The following is a 20,020-nucleotide window of genomic DNA, read 5'->3' on the forward strand; positions in this document are numbered from 1 at the left end:
TTACAATAGCTCTACATTCCGCACAGAGTTACAGTTTTAGGTACAGGAAGATTTAGGGCCTGATTTAGAGTTTGATAGCTGGTTATTCAGGCACAAGCGTGACAGATGTCTCATCCACCTTATTACAAGTGCATCATATTTTATGGCGAATGGGATATCCGTCATGTCGGTGATGGAGTAACCTGTCGCCAAACTTTAAATCAGACCGTTAATGATTTACCCCAAAACGCACAATTTTCAGTTAAATCAGCAGGTTAGAGACTAGACCTAAATTAATCACTGTTTTGAAACATTGACAAACTCTGCAGCTTCCTCAGTTTGTAAGGTTCATAAAGCATCACCTGAGGCTGAAAGTTCCCTCAGAAATATTTTTGCAGGAGCTATCTCCTGTATAAATATTTTATGCGAATATTTGCAAAAACGTAGATTTTCCTCCCCTACTAAACCTAATTTATGACTGATTTTTTTACCTGCTTTTTCACTTAGTTGACATTAGCTACATTAGCAAATTTCATTCATCCATGTAAGAAACCTGGGCATAATGCAGCAATAACAGGCAGGGATCCCTAAACAGACATTGATGAAACTTGTGCGCTTGAGCCAGCTTCGGAGGATCAACATTTTCAGCAACGAAAATAAGGAAACATAACATAGTTAATTAATTATGGATTGTCAGACCTAAATACACCCCTCCTCCATTTGGACCAGCTCAGTTTGAACTGCTAAGCCAGGTTCTCCCTGAACCAGAACACAAGCAACCTAAGACCTGTTTTACCTTTAGTAGGGCTCATAATTGGGGTATAGCTCGGTTCCAGTGGCAACGTTTTTTGTTGTTGCAGTTTTATATAAACAAACCCTACATGAAGGCATTGCGTGCACAGGACCCATGTCTGGCCATACCCATCCCACTTAGGGCGTTGCACTGAAGCAAACAAAAATCGGGATGAAGTTCGCGCTATATAAAACTTTATAAATAAATATGATGGATGGAATGCTTGAATTAATCTCAGCCACTGTTAATTACTCGGGTCTGCATCCCAGTCCCTCGTTATTCTGCACACCATGCCCCCTCAGTTGGTCCCAGCTATATGCACATAAGTTGTGACCACTCTCCAATCAGAAAAGTCTAGCCTGAATGATCTGGTTCTGCATGTGCTCCCTTCTGGAAGGGACTTTGCCTGGCAGTTCGGGACGGACGGTTCCCATGAGGAACAGGGTCGATACTGATGTACATAAGGTGGGCCATTGTGCACAAGGGCATGGTGGGTGCAATATGATGTTCTACAATGCGGCTCAAGTAATCAACAGTGGCTGAGAAGAATTGAATTATTCATCCATCTCCTAATTTTTGTTGCACTTTATGCTCATTTAGCACAAGCTCTGAATCTCATATGGCTGCAAAGCTTAACGCTATATCCTCAGGTTCTCCTCTTGAGCAATGCCCCATCAAAATAGCAAACCTTCTGACCCCATCCTTCATTCTTTTTGTTACCAAGCTGAGCAACACCTCCATAACCAGTGGATCAGCACTAGACTGGAAAAAGCACCTGTCTTACCCCTTCTAAAAAAAACACAGCTGATCCCACTACTCTGTCCCCAACTTCCCAACTGAAGACCTATTTATCTTCCTACCTTCCCAGCTAAGCTAACTGAATCCTTAATGAACCAAGAGTTGGCCGCATTCACCAAATAACCACTGACATACGAAGACTATTTGACTCTGGAGGAGAAGCCGCTCTAATATTTCTATATTTGTCTGCAACTTTTGAGACTGTCTTCCACACTAACCTACTGATAGATTCGCCAACATTGGCGTGAAATATCTAGCGTTCCAACGTCTATTGTCCTTTACCGGCTATTCCCAAGTAGTGAATCTGCCACATTATTGCTCTGCCGTTCTCAGTCTCACATACCGAGTTCCTCATGGCTTAGCAATTAGCTGTACCGTCTTCAGCATTTACACTACCCGTCCCGCTAGACTGATCCACTCTTCCAAGCTGCAATTCAACACATACAAAAATAACACAGAACTAATCCGTAATATGGACGGTGACCTCTCCTTCTTGCAATTACAATTCATGGTATGTGTGCAGTTGCCAACTGGATGAGTGCTAAAAAATAGATGAAACCAGAGTTGTCATCTTCGTCAATTGTTCATTTTGGCCTTCCAGTTGGTGGCCTGCCGATTTGAGTACTAGCTTTCTTAGTCCTTTCACTGCTATTTGGAATCTCGCCAACATCTTCAACACTTAGCTCTCACACTACTTTGCACTGGCCACATAAACAAATGTTCTTCCTCCTCTTTCTTCACAGTGAAGGCCATAAAAAGATCCTGTCTTTTTTGCATTTCCACTTTTGCAAAACAGTAGCCCAGGCACTCATTTTATCTTTCTTGGACTACTCTAATGCACGCTTTGTTGGACTCCCAGACTACTCACTCACTAGGCCGTAATGCACAAAAAAGTCCACTGTATGCCTCATTAATGGTGTTAAATTGAGGTTTCACATATCTGGCTCCCTGGAAGATCTACCCTTGCTTTTGATTCACAAAAGATGATGTATAAGGCTCTGTGCATGTACTACAAACCATTACACTCACACTCCACGAACTGTGTCACGCCCTGCTTTACTTGCGTGTCGACCCGCATTTTCTGCTCCTGGTCAGCTAATCTTGACTGTTCCAGTTTCTCCAAAACCCAGGTGGGTGACTATGCTTCTTGGTAGTAACCTCCAAAGCCTGAAATGTCCTTTCCACTGATATTCGGTCAGCCTCTTCCATTTTTAACTTCAGGAAAAGACTGAAAACCCTTTACTTTTCTGCTTAACCACCCAGCCTTATGTTTCAGTGCCAGATCATCGTTTACCTGTGTATTTGTGTTCTTAATAAATCTATCACTCAATTAATCCATCAATCATGAGCATGAGAATAGTATATCAATATTTGCAAATACTTACTTTGTAAATATGCTGGTAGTTGATATTATGGAGTCAATACAAGTACAGGTTGATATTACTGGCCTAAATATTTTAGCACACTACACATTTTGAGAGATCTGGTGAAAATCATCAAGTTTGGACTGACTTTGCAGGGTTGTTTGGGGAAGGACTTTGAAGGTAATGGTGTGATGGCATGTTGAGTCCAAAATAATGGGGTTATTTGAAATTGGCGAGCAATGGTGTTTTTATTGGTAAGGGCAATGTCAAGGGTGTCCTCTATGTAGTTTAGTGGGAACAACTAATGTGCTAAATTGTGTACTGGGTAGGAACCCAAGAGAACATCTATCCAGAAATTCTTAATTTCACAGTGTTTCTAAATCATATAAAGTACACAGAATAAAACAATAAGCACAGTTTTTAATACTCTAGTAAATAGATAAAACCAGACAAAAATCAATAAGATACAAATCAAACCATCAGCACAATCAAAGAAATGAAATGAAATGAAAATGAAATGAAATGAAATGAAATGAAGGTAATCTTATAATGCGCAACTAAGCCCGAAGGCATCAAGGCGCCTAACCAAAAAACTTCAAAAAGAACCAAGAAACGCGACTACGGGTAGGCTTTAGCAAAGAGCCACGTCTTCAGTGCCTTTCTGAAGCACAAAACAGAGGGTTGGGCCTTCATTTCCAGGGGCAGGGAATTCCACATAGTAGGGGCGAGATATGAAAACGCTCTTCCTCCCCACTTGGCTCTTCGAAAGAGAATTATAAGTGCCAGATACCATCCACATTTAGAATAGGTCATATTTCATCAGGCAACTAGATTCTAAAGGTGGGCTTCCTCGTAAATATAAACTTCATGTAGTGCAAAGTGCCATCAGATATAAATAAAATCAATTTCATCAGCCCTCAAGACTCCCAGTCAATATGAGCTATACTACATTTCCAAGAAGACCATCGAAAAGAAGCTATTGCGAAACATACTAACGGATCATTAACTTTTTTCATAAAATATGGTGCTGGTCGGCATTGTCTAAAATTCTAGGTCATCTATCATATTTTTGTCATTCTTATTACAGGAATTGTTAAAATTGCTGTAGGAAAATATGTATGATGACCGCAGGGGGAGCTGGGTTAACCTTATGGGAAGGTTATCCATAACGTTCCATATCAAGAACTTTGGAAGCAACTTCACATTTTTTTGTGAATCTTAATATGTCCATGTGTGCACTTTTGGCACTAAATAACTTCCATGACAAAAAGAAGGAGCTATTCATCCTGCATGATGGTGTTTCAGCCCTGAAAACAAAACAGAAGGCAGAAGGTATGGATGGATGGCAGGGAGACTTCACAAAGATATGGAAATGGATGTCAACCACTTAAGGATATTTCTGCATTTAAGCAACTGGAAGACAAATTTACATGCAACGCAATCTATGGAAGTCTTTCACAACCTAGCACATATTTTTGGAAGTTTTGCGTTTTTTATGGAAATATCTAAAAAAGCTTAATGAATTACTCTTCGCAGGTGGTGGTGGTGGTGTTAATGAATTGCATGAGAATGTAGTCACTGGCAGCAGGAAATGTTACTGAAAAAAGAAATGAGAAAATATAGCAATGGAATAATGTCCTACCAGACATGTAAACACAATTGTGAAACCATTCAAGAATGCTTGGAACTGACAGAGTGGAGCAACAGGACTGGGAAAGGATGGATAACGCTGGAAGCCCTGCATTGTGTGTGTGACAGACGAAGGTAAAGATAGAGACAGATGGATAAGCCTGGTGGTCCATGTCTCCTGTCAGATTTTGCATTTAGATTCAATCGTCTCTCTCCAGAGACTGCGAGTGACCGTGCCAGTGGCTACCGCGGTTTCAATAACATGGTGGCCTGTTTCCCACTATAAAAGGACCGAAATCAACAAATCCAACTGATAGGACACAAAGGGGCTATCAGAATGGAACAAATCATGGCTAGCAATGAGATGAGACCAGGCTAAACTTGTAACTTGAAGAAAAACATACTTTGGAAAACTGCCTTTGAAAAAGGAACCAATTGATCACTAAAAGGCCTTCTTAATGTTACAGCATTACATTATACAACACCGAGCGGGATAAGGGTGCGGTTGAGCCATGCAGTATCCACAGCTTCCTTTTTTAACCAACACTGTACTGAGTGGAGGAATGGAACATAACTCAGGGCCCTCTGCTGCTGTCCCCTTGCTGTTACCACCAGATGGCAGTAGGGTGCACCAGCCTGCAGTACGGAGCTATATGAGGGAGAAGGTGACCAACAAGACACAAAATTGGTAAAATAACCTTTTGCCTGAGGGGCTGAAAGCCCCTGCACCGTTACTTACTAGATTTAAGAGAGAAGTCTTTTTCGGGTGGATAAGCAACTCACTACCAAATACCACTTACGTGGCACATTGGGGAACTGGATAGGGACCTTGATAGTAATGAGCTAGCTGCATCTAGAGTACTGAATGAGCCCATCTTGCCTCACGGAAGTGGAGTATTCGTCTCTCATCTAATGCAATTACCTGTTCTAGTGTATTCTTCCGCCTCCACTGAGGGCTTGCATTGAACTACATGAAGGACTACTTTACAACCATAGCCCTCCTTTTGCTTCTGCTTGCTTCCTTACACATGTCTACAATTAATGTACAGTTGCTACGCATATGTGTACATTAACTGCGACCTATTCGCTTTGCCAGTGCTTGCATCTAAGCATTTTGGTGAGGATTTCGAAGGCCTTCCTTCTGTTCTCCTTTCTGTTTCTATTGCAGCTGGGTCCTGGCCATTCGCTCTCCTAGTAGTTTTAATACTACAGTCCATGGCTCCCAGAGATTCCTACTTCTGTCTATGTCTCCCAGGGAAGTATCATGGTAGTCCTTCACAGTGGTGGCTGAGGACTAACAGAAGAAGAGTGCAGTCACTACCACCGGTGGCTTTCACTTAAATGATGCTTTCGTTTTCCTAGTGGGCCAGTGTCACTCTAGAAGATGTTTTAACCGCACATCTATTAATTTGAATGCGTGAGATTTGCTGACCTGGTAATACCAGTGTGTTAATTAATAACACAAACACCATGGTGCAAATAGCATTAGTGCAACATATTGAATATCCTGTTCGACATGACTAACACATCGTTGTTAAAAAAAATTAGGAGTAAAGTCCACAAACGGTATGTGAGTTAAATGGAGTTAACCCATTTTTTAAAACTTTACGTGCGGGGATTTAACACCATCAGTATCTGGGCGAAAACCCAAGTGAGACAAAATTGTTCTTACCTTTGAAAATGAGCCTATCTTCACCGTGCTGGTGGTTGTGCCCATGAGGGCACATCACAAGACACGCCCCTCTCATATAGAGCTGTCACTCACTTGCCTCCACCATTCCCAGATAGGCGACACCAGGTCAAGTGATCCTGCTAGGGTGTTGGGCACATGCGCCCTTACTCCAGTTCCTAACTATGTAAGTGTCTGTTTAGATATTTTTTTATTTATGGAGTTTTTAGTGTACAACATTGCATAAGTGTCTGTTTAGATTTAAACAGCGAAGTGATTGTTTATCTGGCCACCGACCAAATAGTACATAATCTCTGCTATGTTATCAGTAGCTGGCAAAATAGTACAAAATATGTGCTATTTAGTGGGAGGCGACCTAAATATCTAAAACTTCACTACTTACCTGACCACAAGCTAAATAGCAAATATTCTGATCGATTTGACCGGGTAAATACTAGGAAGGTGATGTTTATTTAGCCGGGTATTAATGAAGAAGGACTCCCGACAATGGCAGGGTGGTCGTCATCTTGTAATGGGGTTCAGAAAAGTCTTTGAAACATTTGAAAGTGCATAAACAAAGGTGTGTACAAAAATAAGTACATGAATCAAGCTAAGCTGTTTACAGATAAAGACACAGTAAAATACATTTGGACTAAAGAAATTAATGTTAGTCGAAAATTATAATAAGTGTAAAAAAAAATAATCTTTTCCAGGAGCTTCGGGTTATAGCAAACAGAGATTTTGTGTTGTAGTCTGAAAGTATTTGAATTTCTGCAAATCTCTCTGTAAAGTTATGTCTGCACAGAATAATGAAAAAGTGTTTATTAATGTTTTCTTAACTCATGAGAACACATTATATAACGGGTAAGATTATCCTTTTGATGATTTTTGAAGGCTGGACTCGTTTTGGGCTTCTTATGTGAGAAATTACGCTTGTTTAGGCTTTCTTTTCAAGGGAGATTGTGCTTCCTTTTCCTCCTGTCTGTCCCTAATGGCTTTGTCTAAGCAAAAATAACTGGAAGCAAAAAAAAAAAACAAGCATTTGCAATGCAATAGGTCTCGCATTAGGAAAGTTTGAGCTATTGGTATTGTAAATTACAAATATTTTATTTATGTGTTGGTTTTGAAAATAGCGAAATTAATAGCTGTGTCGTTTACAATGCCAATAGTTTTAACTTTCGCAAAGCTCCAGTGAAAGGACAAAGAAGATGAAGGAAAGCCTACAGAAGGTAACAAATAAGAAGTAGGCAAATAAGTATGACAATTAGGTCACCCACTGGTGAGCAACGGGCTGGCTCTAAACCCACTATAAGGTAACAAAAGGTTTCATATGAGGCAGTGCGTGCGTGGTCTTAGGCGAGACCTAAAAACTGGATGCTACAGGTGTGGGCTCGTTGTCATTGGCAGTGAAGTCGTTGGAAACTTTGTTGAGGTCCAGATCAGTATTATGCAAAACTACATATTCACTTAAGAGAATTTTGTGTGGTGAATTAAGATTTTTTTTTTACAACATGGTGAACCAAGCTCTCAGGACACTTGTGGAAACCACCTTCGGTTTGCACATGTAGAACAAAAAGCATAGCAAGTCTGTCATTCCAAAAATGCAACATTAAAGCAAGACTGGCTATCATTATAGTAAGTTATGGCAGCTCCATATTGGGCGGTGGCTAGTATAATTGCTGCTTCTGTTAAACGTTAAAGCTGGCTTGACTGCCCTAAAAGGACATACACTCTTTACTGAGGGTGGAAGTGCTACCGCCCTAGCCACATCACACACATGTGACCAGTCTATGAAAATATGCATCCTTTGGAACTCCAAAGAGAATGGTACATCTGAACCGAGTATTTCAGCTTTTGTTTCTACTGTTTTCAGTTTTGTCCTATAAATGCTTCAGTAGCTTCAATTGCTGCTTGTAACTTCACACTGCGGTAAGTAAATTCTTTCAATAAGGAGGCAGGTCTATATGGGGAGGTGGCGGCAATATTTTTCTGTGTAATTCGTTTGTCTGCGTCATTTTATAGTGGTTTTTCGTACACTGTTTTGTTTACTCACCAGAGATAACTGAGGTTGTGTGGTACGTTCTGTGTCAAATGAAACACAGCGATGAACATCCAACGGTGCAAACAAAATTTGCACCAGGATACCACAGCGGGTGTTAGTGCACTTTCTAAACACACATGACATGGCCAAAACCTGTCTGTCATAGTTAGTCTTCATTGAAAGATTTCATGGTTTGTGATTCCTGAGACTGTAAGTTATAAAATAAGGGATGCTCATTGACACTCGCATGTCTCAGCATTTTGTTTATTTGTTATAAAGGACGGAAGATTCTGTGAGAATTTTCAACGGGGAATTTATTGTTTTTGCTGCAGAATACCATGAATGTTTTCATTGATTTTTTTCAAATGACCTCGAGATGGTTTCTTTTAATTATTAGGATATTATCACCCCTGTTTTGTGGAGGATTGCGTTAACGATTACAGTCCATTTTGAGCTGCAAGACGCCTACCTCTGGAAAGCCGGTCATGTGTTTACCCGGCCGGATGAGAGGCTAATAGGGAGCTGGCAATAGACGAGCTCAGAGCCTCTGAAAGCTTTATCTGTGATGAAGTGTCCTCGGGGCAGGGTGGTGGCCGCAGCCTCGGGAGGATGGCGGGGCAGCCTCTGTCAGCGACATGTCACCACAGCGCGCGCTGTACTGGCTGCGCATGTGGCGGTTGGCAGACTGTTTCTGCTTATCTAGCACTTCTGAGGAGTGGTGACAAGAAAGGGGAGAGTGCGACGCGCTGTGAAGAGAACATGTGCTGCGGGCTTCAAAGCGCTTGCCAGAAACACGACGTTGAGTGCTTGTTTTGAATAATTACAAATGGTAAAGTGTGGCAAAGCAAGCAATCAGGCACCGGGTTCTGCGCTGAATAATTGAAAGAAGCACAGGTGAGCAATCTGAGGAGTGGTGACAGGAAAGGGGAGGGGGCGACTCGCTGTGAAGAGAACATGTGCTGCGGGCTTCAAAGCGCTTGCCAGAAACACGATGTTGAGTGCATGTTTTAAATAATTACAAATGAGAGGTGAGAGGGAAGGAGAGTGACGCGCGGCCGGGCCACGAACTAAAATAATTTTTAAAAACAAGCATTAGCGGCAGCATTAGCGGACATGAAACGAAAATCGGCAGCAAAATGAAAACAAGTCGGATGGGGGTGGGGGAGCAGGGGAGTGAGCGAGTGGGAGGGAACGAGCATATGGGGTGTGAGTGTGGCCAAGCGCGCGCTGGCGAAGGGTCGCGCTTCAAGAGCCTGGTGGGGGGGCGGGGGAGCGAGCGGGAGGGAACGAGCATATGGGGATGGGGTGTGAGTGAGGCCAAGCGTGCGCTGGTGAAGCGTCACACTTCAATAGATCACATGCATTGAGAGGAATCCGCTTGTTCAAGAGTGTTGTTTCCCCTACAATATGTCGGAGCTATATAATAGCTCGACCTAAAAATCTGAGGGACAGGATTGTAGTCTCTATCCACCTCAAGTTAGTATGGAGGAGACCTGGAAATGTAAAGACGACATATAGGCAGTATTGCATAACACAAAATGATGGGGGCCCCCTGCAGAATAAGAAGGGTCCCTTCCTTATTTTATTTATTTATTTATTTATTTTATTTTGAAAGTTTTATATAGCGCAAACAAGATCTTTGCAGATATCAGAGCGCTTTACAAGTACAAGGGGGTGATAAAATAGTAATTGAGGTAATTAAGGTACAAGGTGCATAGTTACATAGGTAGGTCAAAATACAAGGGGTAGGTCACAGGTGAGGTAGTGTCGGTCCAAGGAACATAGTCAAACAGTTGCGCCAATAGTATAACAATACAAAAATAAGGAGCATATACTTGTTTAAGCGTGCTTAAAATGCTTTTGGAGATAGCATAAAGGCATAATTGAGGTAGGTGTGTGCAGGGTGTATAGTCACACAGGTGCATCAGTAGTACGAGAGTAGGGTTAAGGTGGTGTTGGTAGAGTGTGCAAAGTCAAACAGGTGCGTCAAACAATATAAAATATACAAAGTGGGAACGTATACAATCAAGTAGGTCGATAATACAAGTAGTACAAATAGACCAAGGGGTCAGGCAGGTAGTACAGAACGGAATCATGAGAAATACAGAATAATAGATCATGTGTATTTAGCCATGAGGATCGCTTTTACTTCTTTCTTAAAAAGTTTGTTGGAGGAGATGAGCCTGGTTTCACTAGGGAGTGAGTTCCAGATCCTGGGTGCCATTCTTGAAAAGGAGCGTTTATAGGTTTTTTCCTTCCGAAATCTTCGAGGCTTCAGCAAAAGATTGTTTGTGCTTCTAGTAGTTCTAGAGCCCCCAGACATGGTCAGCTTTTGAGTGAGGTAGGCGGGTGAATTCATGTGTACAGCCTTGTGCGTCAAGCAGGCGATTTTCAGATGTATTCTGGCTTCAAAATGTAGCCAGTTCAGGGATTTAAAGTCAGGGGAAATATGCGAGTGTTTTTTTGAGCCAGTGATGAGTCTCGCTGCAGCGTTAAGAGACGCTCTTAGGGGTGCCGTTGTAGTTAGGGGGAGCCCGCAGAGTGCGGTGCTACCGTATTCTATGTGCGGGATGACTAAAGATTGTACTGCAGTTTGGAAGTCTTTGGCAGGAAGGAAGGGTTTAAGTTTTCTCAAGGTATTGATTTGGAAGTTCGCTCCTTTGGTTGCCTTGCTGATGTGCTGCTGCATGTTGAGATTGGCGTCAAGTGTTATGCCTAAAGATTTTGCTGAGTCTACTATGGTAGGTTGTACATTTAGAGCTGTTAAGTGCTTAAGCCATGTTTGAGCCGTAGAAATTTTTCCGGGAGGTGAGATCAGGAGGAACTCAGTTTTCAGCGCGTTGAGTTTGAGGTGATTCTCGGCAAGCCAGGATTGGGTGTTTCTGATCGTGGTGTTCAGAAGCATGATGTCCTTAGGAGATTGTATTTTGAGATAAAGTTGGGTGTCGTCGGCATACATGTGAAAGTGAACATTGGATGTTTGTAGCAAAGTGGTGAGAGGTTCCATAACTAGGTTGAACAGTGTTGGGGAGAGGGAGGAACCTTGAGGGACGCCTAGCGATACAGGTACCGGAGAGGACATCAGGTTGTTGCTTTTGAATCTTTGTGAGCGGTTGTGTAGAAAGGAGGTGAACCACTTGAGAACAGTCCCAGATATGCCCATTCTTGTGTTTAATAGATCGAGTAGGTTCTCATGTTTAACTGTGTCGAATGCTGAGGAAAGATCAAGAAGGATGAGGAGGCAGGTATTGTTTTGGTCTAGGATTTGGAGGGCGTCGTCAACTATGTGAGTCATGGCCGTTTCGGTACTGTGCCCTGCTCGGAAGCCTGATTGATGCGCGTTGAGGAGATCAAACTTATCTATGTGTTTAGTCAGTTGTAGCTGTACACATTTTTCCAACAGTTTAGCGAGAGTGGGAATATTTGTGATAGGGCGGTAATTGTTTAGATCAGAGGGATCTGCTGTTGGTTTTTTCAGTAGCGGTGTGACTTGTCCGACTTTGAGGGCGTTAGGGATGGATCCTTGTTGAAGAGAGCTATTGATAATCTTAGTCCAGAGTGGGAGGAGAAAAGGGGTAAAGTCCTTAACAGCGTTAGCAGGAAGGGGGTCAGTGAGGTGATTGGATGGTTTCAGAGTGCTGAGCAATCTGCCAATTTCTTCTTCAGAATAGGTGCCAAAGGAAGACCATGTAGCATTGTTCTTTGGTTCAGGTGCTGCTGTGTGTTGGGGGTTGGAGTAAAGGATTGCGTCATTGAGGAGATCGCTTCTTATGTTGTCGGTTTTTTGGTTAAAGAAAGCAGAGAAGTCTTCACATGAAGGTGTAACGCCCAAGGAGCTGAGTGTCTGGGGTTGTTCTTTGGATTGTGTTTTGATTAACTCAAACAATTTTCTTGGGCGTTTTTTTGCCTTCTGCAGGTAAAGGGGCCAATGAAAGTTTGGTGCCCCTGGATCATTAACTTTTTTCATAAAATAAAGTGCTGGTCGGCATTGTCTAAAATTCTAGGACATCTATCATATTGTTGTCATTCTTATTCCAGGAAATGTTAAAATTGCTTTAGGAAAATATGTATGATGTACCGCAGGGGGAGCTGGGTTAACCCAAGGGTATCCATAATGTTCCATATCAAGAACTTTGGAAGCAACTTCACATTTTTTGTGAATTTTAATATGTGCATGTGTGCACTTTTGGCACTAAATAACTTCCATGACAAAAAGAAGGAGCTATTCATCCTGCCTGAATGTGATTTAGCCCTGAAAACAAAACAGAAGGCAGAAGGTATGGATGGATGGTGGCAGGGAGACTTCACAGAGATACGGAAATGGATGCCAACCACTTAAGGATATTTCTGCATTTAAGCAACTGGAAGACACATTTACATGCAACGCAATCTATGGAAGTCTTTCACAACCAATCACATTTTATGAGAAGTTTTGTGCTTTTTATGGAAATATCTAAAAAAGCTTCATGAATTACTCTTCGCAGGTGGTGGCGGTGTTAAGGAATTGCATGAGAATGTTGTCGCTGGCAGCAGGAAATGTTACTGAAAAAAAAAATGAGAAAATATACTCTACTGATAGAAGGAGACTGATAACATGTAGGTGGAAAAAGACAGGAAGTTTACCACCAGGGGGGGCCATGAGGACTAAAATAATAAGGACTAGGATCAGGGAGACCTATATCACGTAAACCAGGGTGACCAAGCTGAGCCAAGGAATAAATGTACAAGGTTGAACAGGACAAAAAGCAAAGAGACTAGGAATACCAGGACCACAGAGAGAAGGATCAAAAGGACCAAGAGGATATGGACCCGGTGCATCAGGACAAAGAGGGCCAGAGCTAGAAGGAACAGAAGACCCATTGTTCGGCAGATCAAGGCCTTGAACCTTAGACTAGTAGGACTAGAAGGCAAAGTAGGCAGGGACGGCTCCTCCGCTAAGGCGGAGGAGCATCACCCCACTGCATTTTGAGCAGTGAATAAAGGAAACATCAAATGATAATAACACTATGTTACTATCATTTTATTTTTCTAGTTTACGGGGCAGGGCAAGGCTTGGCTGTGTCACGGCCAGCAAGGGAAGGAGTGGTGGGCACTTAAGTGCGCTGACTGTTTGACCGACTGTCTTGGGCTGGCCAAACAGTCATGCGCACTTTGCATGTTCCCCACATGCAAAGGATCCCACTGCCTGTCTGAGCGCTGCACCAAGGTGCTCATACCAATCACAACGCTGCATTGCACCATTGTGGTTGTATAGGGAAGCAGGTTTGTGGTTCCTGCTTCAAGCAGGAACAGAAGATGACAAGGCGAAGCTGCGGTCCGGCAGCAAGGTAAGCAATTTTTAAATTTATTTTTCTATTCCCCATCCGCCCCCGCCCACCCATGCTACTCGGTGGCAACTGACACTGGAAGGAGGAGCAGACCTGCGTGGACTGGACCCATGAGGACTAGTGTCAGGAGAACAAGGGACAGGAGGACCAGCGACAGGAGGACCAGAACGACCAAGATCAGATCAAGGAACAGTAGGCGCTAATAGTAGAAAGGCAATTACCAGGAAAACTAGGTCCAGGAAGGCCCAGAGCTAATTAGGACGAGGAAACCCTTAATCAGTAGGAAAAGGCAGAATAGGAAGGATGTAGAGGTAAACGGCCAGTAGGACTAGGTTCAGAACATCCATGAGGGTCATACTCAGGAGGATTATGAATCCGAAACCGGTCCCAGGATGCTTGTTTCCGGTCCAGGGAAGACATGGCTTGGCAGTTCAGGCTGGACTGTTCCCACGAGGCACAGGGTCAGACTGATTTGCATATAGCCATGTCTGAACTGGGGTGGCTGAGTGAACTAAAGAATGGTGATGGATTAAACCCAGATCAGTTGACTGGGGGTGAGTGTTTGATTTGTTCAAACGCTCCGTCCATCATCCCCTTTTGTATCGCTTCATACTCAGGAGGAACCATAAAACAGGATGACAGGGACTACATGGACCTGGGTTTCCTGCACTGTGGGATCTAGGAGGGCCAGCGGGCCAAGGACCAGAAATACCAGACCAGGAGTACCACTGTTATGAGGACCAGGTCAGTAGGACAGGAACAAGGTAGACCAGGACAGGCAAACCAGGGGACCAGGAGAACTAAGAGGACTAGAATGGGGCAGAAGGGCTGGGGAACTTGAAGGGCTAGTGAAACCAAGGACAGTGAAACGAGGATATGACACTAGATCCAGGAGTACCAGACAAAGGTGGAGTAGAACTAGGAGGACCAGGACTTCTTGAACCAGGGGGACCAGGAGCTGAATGAATAGGTACAGGCAAACCAGGAGACTTGGAACCAGATGTATCAATCCTAATGGCATTAAAAAAATTGGGCTGTTTGCAAATTTAAAGAGGCATTTTGGTATGTATCAATCCCAAATTACGATTTGGTGACATGTTACCGAATCACTATTTGGGAATGCAAATACATACCGATGCGGTACTTGAAAGTGGCGTGTTTAGGGCATCCCCCCAAAATACTGAATTGGTGTATTAGTGTTTTGCGACCGAATTCCGGTTGCAAAAAAATATTACTTTATAGAATCCAAAAGTGCAGTGGTAATACATTCACAAAGGGGTCCTCAAGGGACCCCTTCCCCTTTGTGAATGTAAAAGAAATTGTTTAAGAAGAGGCAGTGGTCCAGAGGACCACTGCCTCTTCTTAAACAACAAAAAATAAGGGAAGCAGACTGAAGATAAAGAAGTGTCAGCTTTATTAAAAACCAATCACAGACATGGTAGACTGCTGACCCCAGAAATGGCTGTGATTCCTAATGGGTCGCAAATTGGGACATACCTCATTAATATTTATATCATACATTAGGAATGGCAATTTTCAAATTGCGATTCAGTAAGAATCGCAATTTGGAAATTGCAGTGTAGAACTATGAAATAAAATCGCAGGAGGACCAGGGCCAGATGGGTCATGACATGATCGACGAGGACAAGGAAGATAAGGAAAACTATGGCAGTAGAACTAAGGGACCAGACTAAGCTGGAAAGGGATAAGGAACAGGGAGACAAAGGGTGCCAGGGCCAAGAATACCTGGAGGATCTGAGCAAGGAGGACCAGGACCAGAGCAAGGATGACTAGAACGACCATGGCCAAGTGAACAGAGAACAGCACTAGGAGTACCAGGCAAATCAGCACTTTGTGGCCAGGGCACAAGAGGATCCAAACAAGGAAAACCAGAACCAAGAGGTCCAAAAGATTCAACTCCGCCTCAAGAAGCGACTTTTTTTTTATCTCGCATTATTGGGAACGGGGCAAGACTCATATTCTTTCAAACACTTTCGGACCATTCATTTCCGGAGATAGAGATCAAGGCCAATCCGGTTAGACAAGAATATTTCCGGTGGACTTTAGCTAAGTCCGGACTGTCGAGCCTCTGAGGAAAGAGCTAAGCTCTGAAACGCGTCAGGCTAAATGGACACGAGGAGCTGTACATTTTGATCAGAATGCCATTTCCTGTCTGTACCTGATAAATGGCTTTATGCAGTTACTTGTCTGAGTGCGTCCCTGCCTGATGGTCAACTTCGGAGCTTTTATATATATATATATATATATATATATATATATATATATATATATATATATACTATACTATTATAAAGAGAGAACTTGCACCTTTTGGCCAGGTAAACTCGGGAACCACAGCGCCAATCTACACACCCGATACATCTATGTAAATGTCAGGGTGTGTAGATGGACATCGGCTATATAAAATTTTTTTTTTAAAAAGTAGCGCCGGCCGGGACCTAGCGCTGGCCACGACGCGACGTGCGTCATGACGACAAGGAGGAGGGCGGTGCAGTAATGCCTCGATTTCAGTCTCTCAGGGCCGTGTCTCTCTTCTATGTCTACGGCTCTGAGAGTCCGAGCGACGAGTGCGGTGGAGCGGAGGGTCTGCGCTTGAGCGCACTGCCCGGAGAGTTGCTGGAACGCAGGACTTACTGCCTCAGGACTTACTGCCGCTGACGCGCGGCTCGGAGCTGCCGAAGGTTGCGGGATCTTTGCAGGGCCCGAGGAAAGGTGTGGAGGCAGCAGTTTCGGAGGAGGTACTGGGGCGCAAAGGGTTTAGGATTAGAGTCTGGGCGGGAGGGGGGAGCGAGTGAGTCTGGCCGGGAGGGGGGCGCGAGTGAGTCTGGGCGGGAGGGGGGCGTGAGTGAGTCGGGGCGGGAGGGGGGCGCGAGTGAGTCGGGGCGGGAGGGAGTCGGTGCGGGAGGGGGTCGGGGCGGGAGCGGGTGTACTGCCCCCAGCCCCTTTCTGCCCCAGGCAACGCTGGGGCGGGCTGCTGATATATATATATATATATATATAAACATTTGGTTTAATGTAAAAAATATATATAAATGACAAATAAAATCATGTCATGATACAGTATTTTACTAACTTTTTAATTGATAAGGAAACATAACTTTCGTTAAAAAATATTAAATTAATTTACATTTACTCTATACATTGATTTCTGTATGTTTTAATACATAACAAGTGAATACAAATATTTTACTTTTGGTAGGAGTTTGTTAAATAAATCTTAAAAAATAAAATTGTATTTAATATATATATATTAATAAAAATGTTATAAATGATTTAATTACTAGTGTAAAGTCGCTACTCGTAACATTTCACCTGTATGTGGAGTTATCTACCACTGAGGTAAAGCACAAGGGAAATGTAAAAAGTTAATTAAACTCAAAAAGAAAATGTGTAAAAATATTTAATATTAAATATTATTGTAAATTATTTTTAGATATTTATTTTAAATGTAGACCACATAAATGATATTACTTTTGAATTAAATATTGAATCATTTTAAATAAAATAAAAATGTTATTTTCAGGCTGGTGTGTTCATATCAACTCCCCTCAATTGCTTAGAATCCATCAGAAAGTTTCACCTTTTCTCTGTACATTTTCTTTTAAAACTGCGTGGAATTTGTGAATTTGGCTAGAAGGGACCTGTAACCAAATTCAACCTTTTATCATCCAATCACATCTCAGCAAAATGCTAATGTGATTCACTGAAGTCACAAAATTGATATTTGCAAATTTACTGACAAAGTATACAAAATGTTATACAAAAGTTTTAACCCTTTCTATCACCTGCAATATCTGTTTCCAACCAAATATCTAAAAAAAATATTGAATGGATTTACAACATAAAGCATGCTTTCTGAGTAAATTTCTACTTTCATACCAAGTTTGGTGTAAATCTGTTCTGCAGTTTTTGCTGGAGTGCTTTGCAAAACTTCCTATGGAAACTTGAATAGGAAATGCTTCTTATCAGAATTGTAGCTATGCATGAACCATAACTACAGAGTCACTATCACAGAGTCCAATATATTTGGAGTGAGTTAGATATGTGCCGTACTGGATGCTGTTTTTATCCCCTCTCTCATTCTCCATCTAGGCCTGAATTACAGTTCGGATGCACTGTCCCAGTTTGTGCGGCCGTGCAGTCTTAGCGGGTGAGCTATGGGGAAGACTGGTACAAAAATTACAAAATATGGGCTGTTCATCAGTGGAGCCATGAACTTGCGCCTACACTGTGAACAACACGTTAGGAAATAGCGGATCAACTCTTTGAAGCTGCTGGTCCACCTTTCAATATTGGTCATGACTAGGCCTCACTTTGGAGGAGGAACAAGAATTCCCTCGCAGGTGGTTGCACAGTAAAGACAAATGGCTCTCTCATTTGTGTACCATGCCCCCATGAAAATAAGGGAACACCCTTTTGTGACTGTGTGCTGAATAGAGCCATATTGCAGAAGCATCCGTACAAACGTCCACAGACCAGTCTGTGATGCCATTGTGCCACGAGGACACAAAAGCAGACTCAAGTGCCCGCTGCACCTCAGAGAACTTCATATAATAAAATACTTATCGCCCCTCTGGCCCTTTTCCACCGAGCAGGTACTAATCGATTAATACCTCTGATTTTAATATCTGTCTGATTGAACAGCAGCCACCCACAAACACAGCCTTACACACTATGGTGCTAATAAGTTCGTCCTGTTCTTCAAGGCAAGATCATGTTTTTTCTCCCAGCTGGAAGGACTGCACACAGACCCTGGTCCAATGGTCTCCCTCCTTAATGCCTGGTGCCCTGCTGGCCACGCCCACCCCTCCATATTGATGTTTCAATAAAACACCAAGGCCAATAGTGTAGCCTGTCTCTCCTCTTAAGATGGAACATCGATCCTAAGCAAACGTTACAATCTGTTCTAGGAATGTGACTCTTGTGCCAGATAAAATCAACTCTCCTTGCGAGACAAGGGGGAGGGGCAGGCTATGTGCTTTTTCAATGTTATTGATTTATTCCAATTGCGGAATTAAAAACATAGCATTATAAAGGATCCCCATGGACAGTTCTGTAGGATGAGGAAATGTTGTTAGGATTATCAGTGAAGGACAGACGATAAGTGGGTGATGGAGGGAAGCCATCTCTAGCAGCACCGGCCTTAGCAGCACCGCGGCCTTGAAAACCGCAGCGGCTACAGATCAATCTGACACAGAATACATTAGCTTGATAATAATGTTTCCTGAAGACAGTGCCATTTACAGACCACATAATGGCAAATATTGATTTAAAAAAAAAAATACAAAAGAGCTTTTCGGTATTCCATTTAAAGATACTCTTGTTGTAGAGGCTTTCAGAGGCGGGTTCATTTGCAAAGCTTCAACCCAAAATAATACAAGGAACCGATTGTAGCTGTGCAAACCTCCCCAAAACCATCTGCTTCCTTCCTCACAGCCCCCTTAAGGCCCTTCCCACCCTCCTCTACTCTAGGGATTTCAACAACAAAGGCATCAATAACCAGAACACAGGATGAGTACTTATCAAGAGTTTCCAATTTTGAAATACCTATTCAAGTAATATGTCATGCCGGTTTGTGTACACTTTCATGGAGCCCTTCTACAAGCAGCACTTTTACAGCCTTGACGCTCTTCGGCGATGTGCAATACTCGCTGACCAATACTGGAGCCACAGGGCCTAAAAACATTCACACTAGCCCACTCTCATACAACGACAAAGGCGTATCCAGGAATCTATGCGATTATTGAACACTATTGGGTGGGAAGACCTCAGTGACCGTTCTGAGGTCCACTTGGTGGGCTAGAAGAGTGAATTAAGAGAGCATAGGTAAACTGAGGACAAGGAATGAATACACAAGAACAAAACCTGAAAATAAGAGCCTACTGCAGTCTATGAAGCTATTGTATTTCTGATTAAATCTGATGGTACAAGGGAGGGGAAATAATAAACCTGTACGCAGGTTTTGAATAAATTAATTTCAGGAGTGGCTTATACAGGCCGAGCCGAAAATGGTGGTCGTACTTAAAACGAGTTTCACCACCAATGTGACGCTATATGATGTGGGGGGGTGTTCTATCTGGTTCATTGGGGGCATCGCACAATAAGGACAGATCTAATAGACCAACACAATGCATATGTATATGATTACTGATGCTAAACCCAATTAAGTTTGTTTACAACAACAACAAAAAAACCATGATCGCTGTACAGAACTTTTTGCTTAGCTGCTATTCATCACTTATCTGGGACCAACTTATCGCCGTCCCTGCACTCCCACTCTTCTATATCTGTGTTGGTGCCCACAACGAATGCCATGTGGAATGCTAAGATTAACCTCCCAAATTATTTTTAGGCATTCCACTGCCGCCTCGTACCTTGAGCCTTCCATTGATGCTCAGG

General features: G+C 42.8%; 2 protein-coding genes across 13 annotated transcripts in view; one reads left to right on the plus strand and one right to left on the minus strand.

The window, feature by feature from the left end:
- CACNA1C (calcium voltage-gated channel subunit alpha1 C) overlaps positions 1 to 20,020 on the minus strand; it is a 2,299,705-nt gene that overhangs the window by 695,370 nt on the left and 1,584,315 nt on the right. The window lies entirely within an intron of this gene.
- The window catches only part of LOC144808862 (uncharacterized), a 433,476-nt gene that overhangs the window by 350,893 nt on the left and 62,563 nt on the right, over positions 1 to 20,020 (plus strand). The gene's annotated exons all lie outside the window — the stretch shown is intronic.

This window comes from Lissotriton helveticus, chromosome 1_1 (genome assembly GCF_964261635.1).
Source record: "Lissotriton helveticus chromosome 1_1, aLisHel1.1, whole genome shotgun sequence".
Taxonomy (NCBI): domain Eukaryota; kingdom Metazoa; phylum Chordata; class Amphibia; order Caudata; family Salamandridae; genus Lissotriton; species Lissotriton helveticus.